This window comes from Anser cygnoides, chromosome 2, assembly GCF_040182565.1.
Source record: "Anser cygnoides isolate HZ-2024a breed goose chromosome 2, Taihu_goose_T2T_genome, whole genome shotgun sequence".
Classification (NCBI taxonomy): domain Eukaryota; kingdom Metazoa; phylum Chordata; class Aves; order Anseriformes; family Anatidae; genus Anser; species Anser cygnoides.
Genome location: NC_089874.1, coordinates 18,084,851 through 18,104,407, shown reverse-complemented (window position 1 = coordinate 18,104,407; position 19,557 = coordinate 18,084,851). Strand labels below are relative to the sequence as shown.

Genomic DNA, 19,557 nt, shown 5'->3' with positions numbered 1-19,557 from the left:
GTTTTCTTTCCTGTGGTGTCCAGCATCTCTGTCACAAAGGGACATTGAATAAACGGCAAGAAACCTCCAGGATCTGTCCATCCAGGGAACGCTCATCGGCAGAGTGCTCTTGGAAGAGAGTTGAGAAGAAACAGGTGTTCAAAACAGGCATCTATCAGGAATGACGTAGGTATAATTGTCCTTTCTCGAGATAGGAGCTAATTAACCTCACAAAGTCTCTTCTTGACCTGTTTTCTACAACCATAGCATATGTTTCTTCCCAGTCACGCTAGGCAGCTGTCTGAGCCCTCAGGAACACCATGTATAGGTATCTCAGGGTATCTCTGGAAAGCAGCTTCCAATTTACAATAAAACTTTAGTGCAATCGTTTTTATTCTTGGCTATAATGAGAACAGAATTTGGCTGTTAAATTTATTCTTCAGCAAGATCCTGTAATTTGTGTGGTTCTACACCTGTTCCTGTCCCTGCTTCATCATTTATATCAAAGGGGATATATATATATATATATACACCATCATGTCCATGACAGCGCAAGTAAGAGTACTGCTTCATGCTTGTGTTTTGACTTTGGAAGTGTCTGTACTGCAGAGTGCAGTAGGGTGAAATTCTACCATCGGTTTGACAAGCAGCATAAAACCATGTATGCTCTCCTTTACAACTGAAAAAAAAAGTATGTAGCAATTAAATAGACCCAAAAACAAGAGAGATGTTCTGCTGATGTCTAGTTGCTGATGTCTAGTACACAGTATATAAGCTATATGACATTTGTAGATACTGTCTGTAGAAGTACATAGGTGCCTCAGAGTCACCAGCAAACCTGCCAATGATCCATACCGCTGTATGTCAATAAACATAAAGCAGTAAGTACCCTACTCTTGCTTTCCTCCCCTACACGGGCTCTTTGTAAGCAGGGAGAGCCAGTCCTTCATGTGTTTGCAAGATGGTTTGGTGCTGTGCGTTTTTCTTCGCTTCACAGCACTTTTAGGCTTGGCTGTGTTCACCAGCACAACAGGAGTGGCTCAGATCAAAGAAGTAGGTGAGGAGGCCCCAACATCTATACTACTTGCAGTTTGGAGCGGGTTACCTCAGACTTTATGGTGATTTGAATTCATGCAGAAAACCAGTCATTGCACCCCTACCACCACAATTCGGTACTGGTGCCCATTTGGTGTCTGTCCAGAAAGGAGTTTATGTTAGGTTCCTACGAAAAGGACCTCCTCTGCAAGCACCAAAACTGACCATCATAAGAAGAGGGAGATAACTGCTTCAGAAAATGCCCTGCTGCTCTGAACCAGCACACAAACCCAGGAGAAACTCCAAATCGTCACACCACCTTCAAGGAGACACAACGACCCCAGTGCCTCCCTTTGCTCAGCCCACATCCCTCTCCCTGAGTCCATGGAGACCCTTCACAGAAGCCCAGCAACTCCTCCAGGGCTGCCAGAGCCCGTCGGGGGCCGAGGGGGCCGGGGACGGGGGGTCGGCAGCCAGCAGAGGGCAGCAGGACCCCGTGCCTGGCCCCGGCCCCACCGAGGGGTCGCCCCCCGGTGCCCCCCGGGCCCGGTGCGGCGGGGTCCCCGCGGGCCTCACGGCGGGGCCTACACCGCGGCCTCCGGGCGGGCGCTGCCCGCTGTGGAAGTCGGGTTGTTTTGCCAAAACCCGACAAACGACACAAATTTTCTGCTTTCTTCTTGTTTTCAGCTGCTTCAGGCAGTTGGATGCTTTCAAGTACTTTTATTTTGTGTGCGCGCTCTTGGCATGGGCCACTGCTTTGCAAAAGTCAGGACAGCCCGTGTCAAGCATGTTTGATGTTGGACAATATTTTGTAATGTGGATAACAAAAACCACACAACGCAGGTACACATAAGTATGATTGCTTAATATGATTCATGTTTCTCAAATCCCTAGTTTAACCATGCAGCAGTTTAGGAAAAATTCCACGGCAGGTGCGATCTAAGCCCCATTTTGCATTCTTTTCACAATCTTTTATGAAAGATTGAGTCCTGCGATTATTTGATCCTACAAGCTTTACAGACATGCTTAGATAGCAATCTGTAGTACTGTTACAACCCTCAGGACTGCTTACAGTGCATAACTTTCAATAAATGCATTTTTCTTTAATCAAAACCCGAAACTATTACTTTTGTCTGGTCATTTTCAATTATTTATTTCTTACACAACTTTGTTTTTCAGGCTAAAAAAATGCTTATTACTGTCATTTTTTGTAAATGTTGATTTACAAAGAAGATTGATCAATTAGATAAAGAAATAATTATAAACCAGATGAAAAGCACTGGAATAGCTTCAAGTTTTTCCATTAAAGCTATTGTGAATTTTGCATGGTTATTAAATAAGAAAGGAATGACAAGAAAATAAGAAGAAATAAATCCTGCTGTAATACATGTAACTCAGTACCAGCCAGCATTTTACTCAACACCTTGTACCCTTCACTGGTTTTCAAAGCATTATCAAATTCGTATTCCAAGGCGCTTTCAGATTTGCTGAGTTTCCTGTTTAAAAATCATTTTAATGTCCACGAACCTTCAGTTTTTATTTCTTGACTGTCTTTCAAGCAGTGTATTCTGTACATTGTAAAAGGATTGCTAATCAAAAGTACTGTTGAGCTGATTAATAGTATGTGCTTAGGGACTGACAAGTTTCTTCTGAAAGAGCCATCACCTAGAGTTACAGAGAGGATAGACTTCAAGCTTTTATTCCTTCTTTCCTTGAATGATTTTATGTCATGCAAAATGCCATGCAATGATAGCTGCGATGACTAATTTGCCTGTAATCATGCCTTACAAGACTGAACAAGTAGATAAACAGGGGAGAGCTCCACATCGGTGAAGCAGTGCTACTCTCTGCTATGTCCTCTGTAAAGAATTGTCATCAAATTTCATGAGATAGCCAACTTCCCTTAGACGTTGAGACTGTCATCCCTTCATGGCTGACAGATTACTTCTAGTTGGTATGGGGAAAGAAATATAAACTCACGAGTGTCCAAACGGAGAAGATGCAGAAAGCCCCTACTGAACAATGACAGTAATAAAACAATAGCTCCACAGAGATGCTAGGTTTTCATGCAAATAATAAAAATGGGAAACAACACAGTTCAAAGGATATACTTTATTGTTGCTCAGTCACACACAGGAAGAAGTTGAGTCACCTCAGCATATGGGTACAGAGAGTCAGAAGAAAGGAAAGTACACAGTTATTCTGTGTTAGAAGGTCGATGCCATAGACCACAGACGAGCCGTACCTACACAGAAGCAATAGCACCCAATGCTGCAGCATAGCTACAAACAAAAATGAACCCCCCTTTCTAAGCAAGTTTGAGAATGATATGATCATTAAAACAATTAAAGGAGCATCTAAAATACTTTTTGTGTAAGTTGATTAAAAAATAGCATCATTAGGATGCTAGTAAAAGTTTAGTCTTTGTAAGTTACACTTCTTTTCAACACAGCATGGTTAAAATAGTACGAAAACATGAAATACAAACTTTCTTCTTCAGTTGCTGAGAGAAAACCAGATCCTTTTCACAATGTAGTTCTTTCTTGTATTATAGCTGAGTGGGCAAACGCACACACCAGAGCTTGAAAAGCAGTAGATGCAGGTGCTGTTTAGCAACACAGCAGCATACTGGAGTTAGTACGCTTTGTTAGGAAATACAGTTAGTTGCTGCAAGCACAGTTCTTTACTGATACTATTTCAGTGTTTCCGTAACCCTATGTAGTTTTTCTGCACAACAGCGTGCTGCATCATATTGCTGTGCTAATTTGCTCAGCACCGGCTCACCAGGCTGCATACAGCTCCACAGACATGCTCTGTGTTGCAACTGCTTTTTCCAAGCAAACTGCACATGCCCTGTGGACAAGCCTTCAGGCTCTCAGACTCTGCCTATACTGTGATTTCTCAGCTGGAGCATACTGTTAGTACTTAGAAGTTGCAGATGGTTAGAACATGTTACAGCTCAGAAATTGCATTTTCTGAGAAATCTCACCACTTTGAAATCTCAATTTGCCCCCTTTTAGAATGAAAACTATTATAATACTGCCTGCGAAATAGGCATTCCAGTAGCAATTTCATTTGGGAAACAACGATTCACAGCACTCCAAAAAAGTAACAATTTTCTCTAGTGCACTGGAGCCCTGAGCCCCAGGAGGTCCCTGCATTCCCTGGGTCCCTGAGACAAGGAAGAGGTCACCATACAGGAGAAGAGCTGACGAATGGAAAACTGGCAGCCAATCCACCTAACAGAGAACCATCAAAAGTTATCTGTATTGCATTATAAAGCTTTCTAAGATAAGCTTTCATGAGATGTTTCATTCTCAACGAACCAGCAACTTTTGACAGAAAGCATTCCAGCTGAATGGCGTTTCCAAAGAGATGCATTCGGAGCTGGATGACACAATGATGAAAACATCTCAGGCTTGGCTAGCTGATCAGCATTAGTTAGGTACTACAAATCAGCCTCCTAAAACAACAGCCCTTGGGTCACCTTCTGCTGATCTCCTAATCGCAGCTTGCACTTGCTTCAGCAACACCACACGTGAGCACTACGAGCACAGCTACTTGTTAACATATTTGTGCTTGGATAGAGAGAATCTCTTGGACAGAGATTTTTGCATTCTACCTTGAAGGCTTACAGTTAAATACAGATTACCAGGCTGCCCAGAAATTCTCCAGAACTAACGACCTTAACAAGGATTCTGTCTTTTTCTGCACAGTCCCTACATCATGCGAGTAGAAACTGTATGCAAGCTGTAAGAAAAGATTTCCCCGAGCAACTCAAGAATTCAGTTTTGGAAGATCTGTTCTTTTCAACAGCCTCATACAGAAGGTCTTTTCTTACCAGAGGAAGGTGTGCTTTAGGTACGTCACATCAAAAGTACATTTGGGCTATTCTGAACTGTGGAGCAGGGTCCCTGCACATCTTTTAAATAAACTTAATCTAGTGCAGGAGACACCTAACCATTCCTTATTAACTCTGTATTTCCTCCCATATATTCACTCTAATGGTCATCCTCAAATGTAGACTGTTGTCTTTCTTTTTCATTACAGAAGTAGCAGAAAGTATCACTTACTAGTAAAACTGTCTCCCATTTTTTCATTTTTAGATCTGCTTTGAGTTTTTTGTACTTTTGCCAGTTTTTAACTGTTTGGGCTGATATATACTCTGGTAGGTGTTTGCCTCTGGCAGTGGTTTATGGAAAAAAGTGTAGAGGCCATATAAAAAGCTGTATACTGTATGCAAAGAATGTGACAGAAATGAATTCACATAAGCAGTCTTAATTCTGGCATTTCCTAAGTCATGAAAGTTTTATTTTTCTGCCTTAATAAAGCTTTGGTTTTGTATATGCTTATGTGTTAAATATTTGGTACACAATAAATCACTGGCAGGTTACCACCTACCAAAACTCCATGGCCCCTACAAAAGTAAACATATGTAAGTATGGTATAGGTTGGACTAAAATGTTGCAACTACTCTTGGTACATCAAAGGGCCTTGAGGGAAATAAGATGGTGGTTAAAGAAAACATTTTTAAAAGCTAACACAAGTGAAAAAAAATGAGGAAAAAGTCTGGATACACTAAAGTCAACGGTAAAGCACACAGAGTTATAAATGGTGTCAGGATTTCACGTAGAAAACCAAAGTAGGAAAAAAATCTGGAGCTAGCTGGGTGCAAGATTGAATTCTTTACCTTTAGAAGTCTTCAAATCACAAAAACAATGCTTTTTTTCAGAACAAAAAAAAATATTTGGGTTAGTAGAGAGTATTTGTGTAGAGGTTTCTGACTTGTGTTATAAACAAGATCAAAATAAGAGACCTAACATCAACTTCCAAGCCTCTTCCTTGTCAATATGGAGGTAGGAAAAGATGGGCATCTTTACATGTTGCTTTAGTTGCTGGATTCTGTTAAGATTATTCTTCCTGAAACAAACAAACAACAACGACAATAACTATATTAAAAATCATATACTTAAGATTTTGAAAAGTTTTGGGGAAAGTTCCTTCCCCTTATCAATTTATGTCTAACAGTCAAAAACAATGCGTCAAACACTGGCCAATAATGAAGAAATGGAATCTAACCAAGGTAAACTTTGTTTTAGACAAATATAGAGCTACTGTTAAAAATGAGGGCCTGAACCTGAAATTCAAAATTTCAAAAAATTGATTATTACCTGTATTTCACTAATGCTGAAAAGATCATCATTCAGTCTCAAGGCTGACAAAAAGAACAAAAAAAACATTTTTTTTTTTCCCCATAACTTACAGTAGCACAATTCCAAAAAAGCTACAGAGTTACAAGAAAGACAGTAATGCATCTTGGTTCTTTTGGTTTTCAGGGCAAAAATGGGAATAAAACTCCAGTTGTAATAATTGCTATGGCCATGCTCTTCCTCTCTTTTAGTTCACGAGAATTTCTTGTTTTCCAGACTAACAAAGGGACAAACAGCACAAGAGTGATACCACGGAGTATTTATGTGTTTCCAGTTCATCTAAGAACAACTGAACACACCATGAAATGCTTCTGCAAAGATAGTCACCATTGTACCAGCTGACAGTTTAGACCTGTGCATTTCTGAATGCAAGGCTAGATTTTTTTAATTATTATTATTTTTAAATAGAGAGTGAGGGCTATTCTGGAAAAGACAAACAAATTAAAACTATTCAAGCTGCTAAATACTGTAGACTTCATCCTCATTTACCCCATGTGAAGGAAGTTTACTACAGATGTCAATCGTTTTGTGTGTATTCCAATTTATTGGAATACACACAATATATATATTCTATAAAACCACTTGCAACAAACAGATCTCTTATTAGCTTGTCTTAGTGCCTTTCTGTCAAATAAGAAGAATTCAGTTTTCTCTTTAAGAGACAAACTACACTCTTGCTGTATAAGAGAAAAGCAAATTAGCTTCCTTGGTTAGTAGTTTAGATTTCTGCACAGGAACTCAAAAAAGTTATTCTCAATAATGCTCCACTGTCTGGTGGTCTCTCAAATACCCTTTGTAAACAGTTTACATTGATCTTTGCTCCAAGCTGTGAGATGTTTATGGATCTTTTTTCAGTATGGCTATTTGCCCACCATCAAGACCCAAGGCCTTATTTTGGTAATCCTAAAAATAGGCTAGGATCAATTACAAAGACTTTTCTCAACAATGTAGTTTTAAAATAAATTTAAAGGCTATGATTTTGGCAAAAAAACACATTAACAGTCAAACTGGAAATGTTTCAAACACCGATTGATCAAGACCCAGCTGAGTTTATTCTACTCAAGATAGATTTTCATCAGATAGTCCAAGAAAAGTGTTTGTTTTGGCCTCTGTTTCTAGAAATAATATTAACCTGGCAATAATGCTGTTTCTATAAAGAAAAAGGCCGTTGAGCAGGCTAAATATCTATATCTTTCCTCTCATGTACTACATCAGTTCCCCTTACATTCTGTTTGCTCCGTATTTTCAGGAGCTGTGTTACAGTTTCTGTGCTGTGGTTCAATAACCTATCAAGCCCTCATAGGTACTTCCATGGCCAGAGTTTGTAAGAAGGTCATAGTCTTATGCACATGTGTTCAGAACACATCTCTGACCTGCAGCAGTGCTCCCCTCCCTCTATTTTTCACCCACAAGGATCTGAATCATAGGCAGCTAAGGTGCAGATTTCCAGGAGTTTGGGAGCCAAATATCGTTTTACATTCTGAGCTGACATTTAGTTCTTTTGACATTTTTAGGTGGCTTTAAATGTCTTTAGCAACCCGGTTACAAATGTCCAGTGGCAGACTTGGAAAACCAACTGAGGTCTTCCAAACCCTATTTTGGCCCCTTCACCTCACTCTCCATTGCTTAAATACCACTCTTTGTACACTAAGGGAAAGAGGAGGCTTCCTTAACTTTATAGAAACGTTCAGGGCAGATACATTGGAGAATGTAAGACCCATAGTTACTAGAGGAAAAGAAGCCTATAAGAAAGAATAAACCTATGGAAATTTTCATTTTTAGTGTAAGAGGATTACACTTTTTATTTCATATGACCTTTAAAGAGGAAAAGTAGAATACGGTATTGTAAAACAAGACTATCTTCACTTTATGAGACAAGAACATACTCCCAAAGTTGCAAATGTTCACATAAATGAGACATTCCTTTTGTATGTCTGCATTCTTGTTAATGAATTCTTTCTGCATAGGAAAGAAAAAGAAAACAGAATATGGGGAAAAATATGAAGATTAAGATGCTAAAATATTCTCTAGAAGTCCTATTACATTTTCAACACTCCACTGGAACAAACTGTAGAGCTGGATTTTCACAAGTAACAAATCAAATATATATCATGTAAGTGAAAACAATTCAAAAATCAGTGCATGCCAGTTGCTAAATTTACTTGGAATGCACATTTATATGTTTCAGGCTTGCTTTCAACGTATGCTTTTCAAATTGTCTCTCTATCCAGCCATCAGCTTACTTTTGAGTTGCCTCTTTAAGAGAAAGGTGAACCAATGAAGAGATTAAGAAAAAATGTGCTTCTATGTGCTTTCCTTCCGTGTAGTGAATTGGGCATCATCTTTGACACAATCATACATCCACATCCTGCCAGATCAGCTGTATATAGAGCTTGCTGATTCATTCTTTGCAATAACTCTAAAATAGATATGTCTATTTGTCTTTCTCTATGTCAAAGCTTGAAGCAAGGCTCTCACTTCATATCCTTATCCTTGGTCTCAAGATGTGGTCTTTCCCCGACATTTATTCTTTCTGGCTCAGAAGATGGTTTTTGCTTTTTTTGTTTGTTTGTTTGTTTCTAGGCCTGACAGTAGGTGGTTTTGTTGTTGTTATAGTTGTTTGTTTGGTTTATTTGTTGGTTTGTTTTTATCACTATGTCTCTGCATTCCTCGGCTGGCACTGGCTTCGCACTTACATCAAACAGAAGCTGTTTATCTTCACTTTCAGGTCCCTCCAGAGACTCTCCATACTCACCATGACCTCCTTCATTATGGACGTATCAGCTCCCACCCCTCCTTCGCCCATTTATTAAAATTTCCAAGAGCCTTCATGTCTTATTCTTCACACCTGAAACTTCTAAAAAGCCTCTTCAAAAGTTGTTGGGTGTTTGTTTTTTTGTTTGTTTTGTTTTGTGTTTTTTGTTTGTTTTTTGATTTTTTTTTAATCAAGTACAGTGCAGTACATGTACTTACTACTCTACTAGTGCTACCAGTATTTAGAAAGGTACTATCTCTGACAGCTGGGGATAATCTAAATGCTGCTGCAAAGAGATTTCATTTGAAAGTGAGCAAAAATAATACTGAAGAATGTACACAAAAAAATTGAGCTGTGTTCAGAGATAACAAGAGAGACAAGAATAATTTTAGAGGCAAAAAGGGAGCAGAAACAGAAACCTCAGCATGAACAAGAAAGCTTAGAGTATAAACACCAAATTTCTTTCAGGTACATTCACATTGACAAGTACCTTATTTTGTAATTGTTTTTCGTTCAGGGAAAGGTCAGCCTACACATAGAGTCAGGTGCTATGAAGAACAAGCAAGGGTACTGAAACATGGACTGGAGTAAGAAGATACCCTCTGGATCTCACAAAAGAGCCCAGAAATACAACGCAAAATGATAAATCATGCAATTTTGTGTCACCAGTCATGAATCTCCATGCACCGAAAGGCGGCCTCCTCTCCTTGCTACTTGTGCTAGTCCCTAGCATTGACAAACTGAATTTACCCACAGCTAGTCTCTTACTGCTCTTTTGGTAGTTCTGACACCCTTTTATGTCGTACCTGAATGAAATACATCTGCAATCTTTCTAGTGTCTCTTCACATTGGTCAGTAACTTTAAGCAGAACAGGTGTTCATTTGCAGGTTGAAAGCTTCTGGTCCTTGTCCACCAGGGGCTCCAATGTATGAGCACCCAATGTACGGACTCCAGCTCTGTTCCATATTGGATATAAAAAAAGAGAAAAAAGAAAAATAAACACAGAAAACCTGCTTTTGAATAGGAGTAAAAACTGAAAATATGTTTCTTCCATTAAAATGGATAAAAACCAGCATTTTCTTTGTTTTTCTCTTCTTGTTTCTTCATTAATTTTGCATATGCACTGAAGAAGTCTTTAAAATTTTAGTGGGCATTTAGAATGTTCCTACAAACAGTTCAACAATAAAGGCAAAGTCTTTTATTTCTTTTTTAATTTTTATTTCTATTTTGACATTGACAATGCCAGTCATTTTTGATAGGCATTGTTGCTTTCAAAGAATAGAAAACCCTTCCTAATTCACAAGCCCTCTCATTTCATTAAACATACCTACACTATATTTTGATGGAGACCAACGAGAGGTGCTCTCTTTTGGTTGTTCAAAATCTCTAAGCATTATCACAGATGTAACTGTCCGACCACTACAGCGATTTGGGACACCACCCAGACAGGAGTGTTTTAAAAAGCAGGTAGGTGAATAAAGTAATTGATAACGTTTACAACTGCTATCACAATCACGTATCAAAGAATGTTAATGCTACGCTTCAGTCCAAAGAAGCATATTGGACTGAACACAGGTATGGGACAAGTACTTCCTTAAATGCTTTGCTGAAATAGAGCCATAAAACAGAACATGCCCCTTTTCCAGAAAATCCTGGACAAAATTGGTTAAGAGCTTCAAGCTATTTAAGCCTATTTGAGAAAATAATCTGCTCACCTTCAGAGAAAAATTATCAACCAAAGGGTCTATCATGCCTATCATATTTTTAAACCAGAAGAAACACGTTTTTTTTTTCTTTTTTCAAAGGCAAGCTACGTTATTTGAAACACTTGCTGCAAAAAAAAATTCACCCAGAAAACTAAAGCCACATCCTGCCTTAGTGTGTTCTGCAACAACTCTCATAATTACCACTGACATAGCTATTACATGGGAATCCTCATCTCCAGGAACACCAAAGACTGGTAAAGCATTTTATTCTGGCTGATATACTTTAGCTGTTGAATGATTCTGATTTCTGCTGGTGAGTGAAAGCTTGTTTTTCCTTGCTGTCACTGGAAGCTCTATTGTGGCCAGCAGAAGGTTGTGTCACTGGACAAGAATACAAATGTTTTTTGACAACTGGACACTCAAGCTATCATATAAAGAAAATATGACAATATTTAATATATTAATTATAACCATATTCCAAAAATAATATGAACTGTAGATTGCAACTGTGCAATATAGAAATTAGAGTTATTCAATGGAAGGGGAAGTGAGAATTCACTTCCTCTGACTAAAGTTAAAAAATACTAACAAAGCTATTCTAAAGTTCCTCTTTCATATATCATTGATTTTATTAAATTCAAATAGACCTCATATTCAACTTGTATTTTTTGGGAAACTGTACTGTCAGCACCATCTGGAAAACACTGTTAGCTTAATACTTCTATCTATCTCAGTGGATCACTCACTGTCTTATGCTCTTGTGAATCATGTGAGATGCTAGTCTTGAGTAAAAGTGATGCATGCAGCCAAAGGTATCATTCCTCTGATATCATTCCTCTGAACAGTGGAAGGAAAGTCTCAGCTTGACTCTTGCATGGCTCACAGACATTTGGTTGCAGTCCAGCACCAACTACAGGCCACGGAGGGCTGCAGAAGAGAGAATAGGAAGGTCAAGGTCCCCAGATTTTTCATAGCAATATTCAGAGCTCAGCTGTACCATACTTGAGCAGGGTATGTACTACCATTCAGATAATCATGGAGGCAAAATTTGATCGACTAAAGTGAAATTTAAAAGTTCCTCCGGAATCTTATACTTATTTACCAGTAGCAGTGTAGACTGTCAAGCATGAGCTGAGACCACAGCCGCAGTGTGTTAAGCTCTAACAAGCAGCTTTTCTTTTAGCATTTAACAAACAATATTGTGGTAGGGGAGAAACTGATGAATATTTATTTGTTTAACTATTGTCCTCTTTCTTACACAAACCTAACACTGTGTTCTGAGCTGGCTAATAAAGGATACCTGTATGCTATGACAAAGCCCTTAGCCTCAATTTTTTATATTACAGGGACCTTTTCTGTAGACTCAACTTGCACTGCTAGGCCATAAGTTGGTTAGGGTCATTGGGACCTACGAGAAAAGACTGTCTGTGTATCCAAATTCCAAAATATCGATGCTCGTTTCAAAATACAATGTATTTTAACAGTAATGGAGATCTTAAAATAGATATATGGCTTCCACTATTTGTTGCAGATATTTATTCTAAGGTATCATGAAACAGATGTGTTTAAGGTTGAGCAATCCTAGAATATATTAAAAATCAACAGTATGGCTAAAGTGTTGTGTTTGTTGTTGTGTTTTTTTTTTAAGTTTGTCTAGCATAGTACCAGCTTTAATGTGCTTTTTAATATATATATTATATCAGAATTTAAATGCTTCGTACATTCAAAAACTAAAGGTGAAGCTATAATTGTGCTGCCCCTAACTGTAGCCATGCTAGGAAGAGATTAGTCAATATTTTGCTTTCCGGGGTGTTGATATTCGTGCTCTCTCCCCGCACACACACCCTCAGAAGACAAGAAGCCCCACCTTCCTGCCTTTTTGCAGAAGCCATAAATAAGGCCTGAAGGTATCTGGGTTAAGATGGTTGAGCAATCTCCATCTAAGTCTGCACTTTTCAGAAGTGTGAGCTGCTCTCTGAGTGCTCACACAGACACTAATTTTGGTACTTCAGAGACAAATACTATTAGCAGCTTCTTTGGTTTTCATGAAGGGTAAAATTAGGACAGTGAGAATCATGATGGTGAGAAAAATAGGACAGTGAAAATCATGACAGTGAGAATCAGTCTGGGGGTTGGAACTGGATGATCTTTAAGGTCGCTTCCATCCCAAACCACTCTGTGGTTCTGTGACGGCCTCTGCAACCTACTGACTGACTGCTTAGATGGATACAAGTGGATGGGCACGTTAAGATCACTAAATATTTTTTCAAACGGGACAGAAACTCAGCAGATATCTCACGTTTACTGAAGAAAACCAGTGCCATGGAAGTTCACAGGGATATCTGAATCCTGCTCAAGAGAGTCATGAGAACTTCAGTTTGTGTCCTCTGTGTCACTGCTACCAAAAAGCTTTATTCCATTGTCCCGTGTAGGTTAAGTTGATGTGGTGGTTGGCACTGGGAGACAAGTGCTCCCGGTGAGTCTCCCTTCCTCAGGCTGCATTTCCGTCATTCCTTGGAACAACTGATAAGCAAGAGCCAGGTCCACAGAGGACAAATAGCTACTAATTACAGAGGATATTGTAACTGCATATCGGTAATTGTACTCTTCTGACTATAATAATCAAACTTTTAAAGCTAGCAGGCATAGTGGAAGACACATTAAAGGAAACAAACAAACAAACCACATTCCTTAAACAAGATTCTGATGTCTAGAGGATGTCTTATGGCCATGTACCACACCAATTCAAGCCCTAAGCATGAAAAAAGCCTGTTGCGAAACCAGTTTCCACACCAGCCATGTCTATAGTTTTCCATCCTCCAATGATCAGAGGCACAAGCTCTTGGACTGATATTGGACTTGGGAGGTGAAGTAACAGCATCAGCCAAAATTACCTTTCTCCATATTTACCTCATCAGAATACTGTGCCTCTGCCAAATGCCATGCTAGCAATAAATATTTGCTTCGGTCATCTACAAAGAGGGATTAATGCAGCACATCCTACCCAAAACAAATCCATTAAACAAACCAAATCACTCGTTAAATTCATATGACTGAGCTAACTTCATATTCACTTCCCTTTAAGGTGGAGCAAGAAGATGAAACTCTCAGTTTTCCCCATCTGCTTCTAGATTTAGTGCGCGACTTCAGGAAAGTTCTGTTCCCTACCTTGGACCCTTGTGAGAAGTAAGTAAGGACCATACACCTAAAATCTACTCTGCAGGAACTTCCAGGATCATTTGCTCTGGAAAAAAAAATAGGTCTAAAGACTATTTCTGAAGTTTTCCATCGGTTTGTTAGACACACAGTTACGATGATGGGAAATAAGTAGAGATTGTGCAAAACCTTCACTTCTCACTTCTTCATGTTATAAAAGAAAGCCCAGCTGGCACATAGTGCCACTTTCTTCATACTGCCCCTCACCCTGCACACACACTGCGACTGGCTGAATGCAATACAGTGCAGCTCTAAGCGACAGACATACTCACCGTAAACCACAGAGCCTCCTGTTGGCACGCAGTTACAGAAAAGCAAATGCTTGTGCAAAACGATGCAACCTAGCCTCTGCACCTGAAAACGAAGGACAAGATTTTACCAGCTGCTGGAGGATTTTTCTGGTACAAATGACTCTGCACCGCACTTTATACTTTGTCGTGTGGCTATTTAAATTACTGCATCTATAAATTAGTCCTAAGTCAAGGAGAATTGCCCATCATTATTAGTCCTTAGGAAATGTTAGAGAAATATTCACAGCACTAGAAGTAAAACTCTCTTCTCATTTTACTTATGAGGGAAGTGTTGGACTAACTACTGAGATGGAAAAAAGAGTAAATATACACTTGGACATCACGGATACTTTCTGACACACAAAAAAAAAAGTGAAATCTCCAAACAAAATTATGAAGTTGTTTTCTGACTTTACAATCATTTCGGCTTGAGAGATACAGTGTCTCCTCCTCAGAAGAAATCCCAGCACAGTTTATCTACTATTATATACCCAAAATAAGACCTGTAAGAGTTTCAAAGTCTTTTGATAAGCCTTCAGGCAGTGGGGTAAATTTTACTGTTCATATGAATGCAACCAAACAGTCAACACAGATCAAGTAAAGAAGGTTTAACACAGGTATGATCAGAAGAGCTATGTCAGAAAGGGCTCACACACAAGTTCACACAGATTGACTTTTGGAGGGAAGAAAACTCAAATGAACATTCTTCTGTGTAAATCACATTTACAGCCTTTTTAACAATCAGGAAAAAAAAGGGGAAGGGGATAGAGAATCACAGAGGAAAAAAGTGAGCAAATAAAGGACTGAATAGCTAGAAATGAATAAAATACATCATTCATTTACTTCTGTTAACAGAGCCAGGTAATCCCATCTTCTTTTGTCTTCAAATACCCTTTGTATTCACTTCAGTAAGAAGCTTCCAATCTTTGCTTCTATCATGCTCAGTTTGTCATACATGTGAAATCTAACACACGGCATTAATAAAATCAAATGTCCAATTTAAAATGATGCTTCTCATTAAGCTGACTTTTGTACACACTGCTCTGAGCAATAGCAAAAAGCCTGTCCTGTAAAGTTGAAGAAACAATGTTAATAATAAATGCTGACATTTTCAAATGAAAACCCTCAGGTTACAATTTTCGTTAATAACAAGTAGCATTCTCAATAAGTTAGATGATATTTCAGTTTTCTATGTAACAACATTTACAGTGCAGACAATTTCATTATATCATAAGATTAATAAAACTAATAAACAAGTTATGGTCACGCTTTTCCTACCACAGTTGGAATTTTTGTTAGATGCCCAGCTCTTGCTGGGAAGAAATGGGCCGACCTGAATAGGTAATTTTGAATAACAGAAAGGGATATATATCCCCTATGTATAAGCACTCACAAGAAATAGGGATGTACACAGAGTGATACTTATATGCGGGACCTAGAAAATTGAGACCTGATCAAAAACTCACTGAACCAAGGGAAAAACGCATCTCTAGGTTTTGAATTAAAGCCTTTGAAAATATAGTGGCATAAAGCCTATACATGTAAATAATTGCCTGAACATATGGAAAGGGAAGCCACTGATTAACATGAGACTCTACTGTATATAAAGGAAACAAATTAAGCAAGAAAGTGGAAATTATCTTCAAATCCTCATAGTGCGCAGAATTGCAGTAATTAAGCTGTGATCGTAAAGCTTTCAAAACTACTTCTGTCCTAATTTTCTGCAGTTAAAAGCGCGAATTTTCTAGCTCCACTACTGACATTTTCAAAAAGCCTGAGAGCCTCTTCTTCAGCTTTTCATCCATGTAAATGTTGTGTTTTGCTTTTGGTTTTTTATTTTAAGAACAAATTCATGTAAACTTTCCTAAAACTAGTTATGGAGGGTAACTCTCAATTCTGAATGACCAACAGATACCGTTTAGTTGTTTTAGAAAAACAAACTTGCAGAGTAGCTCTACTGTTCCTTATACTTTCTTGTCTTTCATGTTCTTTGACACAAGATAATTCTTGACTTCAGCTCACTCTGATACTACTAACTGCACCTCAGCTTCAGGATTCCTGCTAACGCAGTATCTCTGTAAGTGGATTTCTCTGATTAGCTGGTGCATTGTTCCCTTCACTAAGGCAAATAATTACGTTCCTTTATCAAGAGCTGCCTCTATCCATATAACTGCGGTCTCCTAAATTAAAAAGCGCATATGAAAATCAAAAGGATGGAAAGACGGATGGACAGAAGGGCTGTTCTTCAGCCCTTGAATTTCTGCTTCTTCCTTATTTTTTTTTTATTTGAAGATTTATGTGATGTACTTGTTAACAAGGTTCTGCATCCAATCCAATCCAATTTACTTAAATTTGTTTTACAGTAATTCTTCAAAAGCTCTTTCTGGTAATTGCTTACATACAAACTCTCAAATGAGAGCTTTCCATCTTTCTCATAGGAAAGTTTAATAGTTTACAGTTTCTCTGCATTACTGCATAATCACAAAGGAATATATACATATATGTATATATATAAAACTGCAATAGAATTAAATCCCAATGTAAGAACACAAGACCTGTACTTGCTACTTGATTATCCCTATACCTTCTGCTTTCAGCTTTATCATCTAGGAATATCCCAAGCAGAGATACAAAAATTTCCAAATGCCCTTACTTGATATCACAGTCTGATGTGGTGCTGTGATTCATTTTGCACAAATTGCAACCTCTTCAAGGTTTCCTGAAAAAAACCTGCTGTCTTAGTGCAATCTGGTATACTCCAGAGGATATTCCAATCACCGTGCTAAAGATCTTCACCATGTCTACAGAGGGCTACTTCAAAAGAGGATACTCCATCATTTAGATGAATAATTTTTATATATTTTTTTTACTTTTATTTTTAAATGTTGGCCAGTGGCACAATGGCTTGGCAACATCTTATATATCTGCAGCCTTCTCATTGATAAAAATGAGGTCTATGGGCTGATCATGTGTTTCTCATGGCAGGTAAGATCACAGTCAACACAGTGTCACATTTGCCCTGTGAGAAAATGAAGGTCAGCCTTAAAAGCTGACCATTATCAGTGCATAAAGTGATGTTAATGAAACTTAAAGAAGTGCACCTACAGTAAAATATTACATTTTTGCCAGTGGAGTTTTGGTTTCCCAACATTAAAAACATTTGTTTGTTCCCTTTCAAAAACAGATGCTCTGCTTTAACTCTGAATTATCTTCTGCTTAATGGAAACTTACATTACAGTAAATGCAATCCACAAGAACTCTGCAGATTAACAACACTCCCAGAGCTGCGGGTGTATAACGACAGCGTATCTACCCAGTGATCTGCTCTCCAGTGATAAGAAAAGGAAAAGAGCAATTTGCGATTGCACTCGTCAAATCTTGAGTCATGCAACTGCTGTGAAACACACAATTGTTATGTGGGTGGGGAGTGTGCCTCTTCTTTCCATTACAAAACAAAAAGCATTTGGAGAAGAGCAGAACACACGGCTGAAATTCAGGGGAATGATTCTGCTACATGTTCATTTTAGCTGAGAACAGAGAAAACGAATTAGGAAGCATTACATATCTCCACCTGCTCTTGCCACAAACGTTGTCTCTCTCTAACCATGTCATTAATCAGGTCCATATCTGCTGCAGCATTTCCCTCACCACATTTCTTCCTTATGAACACATGATGGCCTCCACCCATCCCACTGGAGCACGATGCTCATGCTCCTGAATGCAGCCCAAAACCTCAAACAGCATTCAAGATTTTCTGGGATTTCTGTGATTTTCTTACTGTTTTCTCCTTGCTTTTCTTTTCCTTGTGCTCTTCTCATCTTCACTGTTCCTCTTAGGGAGAACGATGCTGATCTGTCATAGCTAGGTAAAAGGAACGCAGGAAAATACTAACATTTGGCTTTCTCAACTTGTATTTTATGACACTTAGAGAGGGCAGCAATAAATAAAACTACACAGAGAGGAAACAAAGGCTCATTTGCATCACCAGAATAGATTTTTGTACATTATCATACAAATAACTTGGTCATGTATCTTGAGAAAATTAAAATAAGTGAGAAACCACTAGCACAGTCAGGGTGTGGCCATATTACTGCTAGGTCACACGTAGAAGTGAAGTAACACTTTTTGGCAAGAAAATGCACCATCAGCTATAATTCTAACACATGCAAAGTGTTTGCTTCAAGTTGCAGATTTCAAAATTGTCCTTGGGATGATTTAAAAGATAAATATTTAATTGCCGTTCTGCATTTTTAAACTACCTCTTTCCTTGGCACCATAGTGATCCCAAAAGGCAAAAGAACAACTGCAAAGAAAGTCAGCAAAGAAAATATGCACTATCCATGGGGTCTCAGACTCCCAAGCTGCTGAACTAATATGAGTTTATTAACTTTGTGCATGATATTTCAAATGCTAGTACGTTTGCAGATTGGGACGTATTTTTTGCCTGGCCAAAGATGTAGTTCGGAGTTCAGCAAAGTCTCTGGTAAATTTTAGCCAGCTTCTCAATTAAACAGTGTGTGGTGGTTTGTTTGTTTCTTCAGTTGTTTTTGGGGGGTGGTCTTTTTTGTTGTTTTTTGCTTGTTTGTTTGTTTTTAAATAACAGGAGTAGAACAATGTACTATTCCCTAAATGCATTCTTAAGTATAGCTGAACCATCTCAGCTGTATTTCTTCAATGCAATTACTCCTTAAAGCATTGACACGTATTTGCCGTGCAAAAGTGGTGGTAATTTAAAATGCTACCATCCTTCTGCCATAATTATCTTATCTCCAGCAGTACTGGAAGAATGGAACACACGATTTCTTCTTCCTTTGCTGATTTGGAGCAAAACCTGGTGTTTCAGTATAAATGGCTTAGGAACTATTAAGTTAACTAAACTACCTGACAACTTTTTAAACTGACTTTGAAGTAACATAAGTTCAAGACGGAGACATTCCCCTTTTTGGGGGGCGGGAACAGGAATTTAACGTGTTATACAATTATTCCTACTCAGTGAAGGAAATTTTAGTACACCTCACTTCACAATGCCACAGAATGATGCAGAAATGCCATAAAGCCAACTTGCTGGCTTGAGGCAGCATTATTTAAAAAAAAAAAAAAAAAAGAGTTTTTAGACAGTCTTTCTAAATGTAGTGAGAAGAGAAATCACCTTTCTGTCTGAGAACCGCCCGGCCTAGCCGTGAGGTGACGAGGGGCAGGAGAGGAGCGGGAAACGCGACACCTCCCTCCCGGGCTTTCAGGCTCCATTTTGTGAGTCCCCCCCCACCCTCCAGCGGGGACCTCGGCTCACCACAGCCCTCGGGGCCGCCTCCAGCGGGGAGTCCCCGCGTGTCCCCGTGAGGGGAGCCGGACCCGGGCTCTGCGG

General features: G+C 38.8%; 1 long non-coding RNA gene across 3 annotated transcripts; it reads right to left on the bottom strand.

Annotated features, from left to right (window-relative positions):
- Positions 1-2,386: 2,386 nt before the first annotated feature.
- On the bottom strand, positions 2,387-19,543 carry LOC106048094 (uncharacterized). Of its 3 annotated transcripts, none has more exons than XR_001214059.3 (7): positions 19,342-19,543; positions 17,971-18,053; positions 15,036-15,259; positions 14,175-14,256; positions 11,433-11,613; positions 9,786-9,936; positions 2,387-5,934 (listed from the first exon to the last, which is right to left on the bottom strand). It is a non-coding gene; the product is annotated as an uncharacterized lncRNA (long non-coding RNA). The 3 variants fall into 3 exon arrangements; XR_001214058.3 differs by lacking the exon at positions 15,036-15,259 and adding an exon at positions 6,186-6,229 and having other exon boundaries at positions 19,342-19,537; XR_001214057.3 differs by lacking the exon at positions 15,036-15,259 and having other exon boundaries at positions 19,342-19,518.
- Between the last annotated feature and the right edge of the window lie 14 nt (positions 19,544-19,557).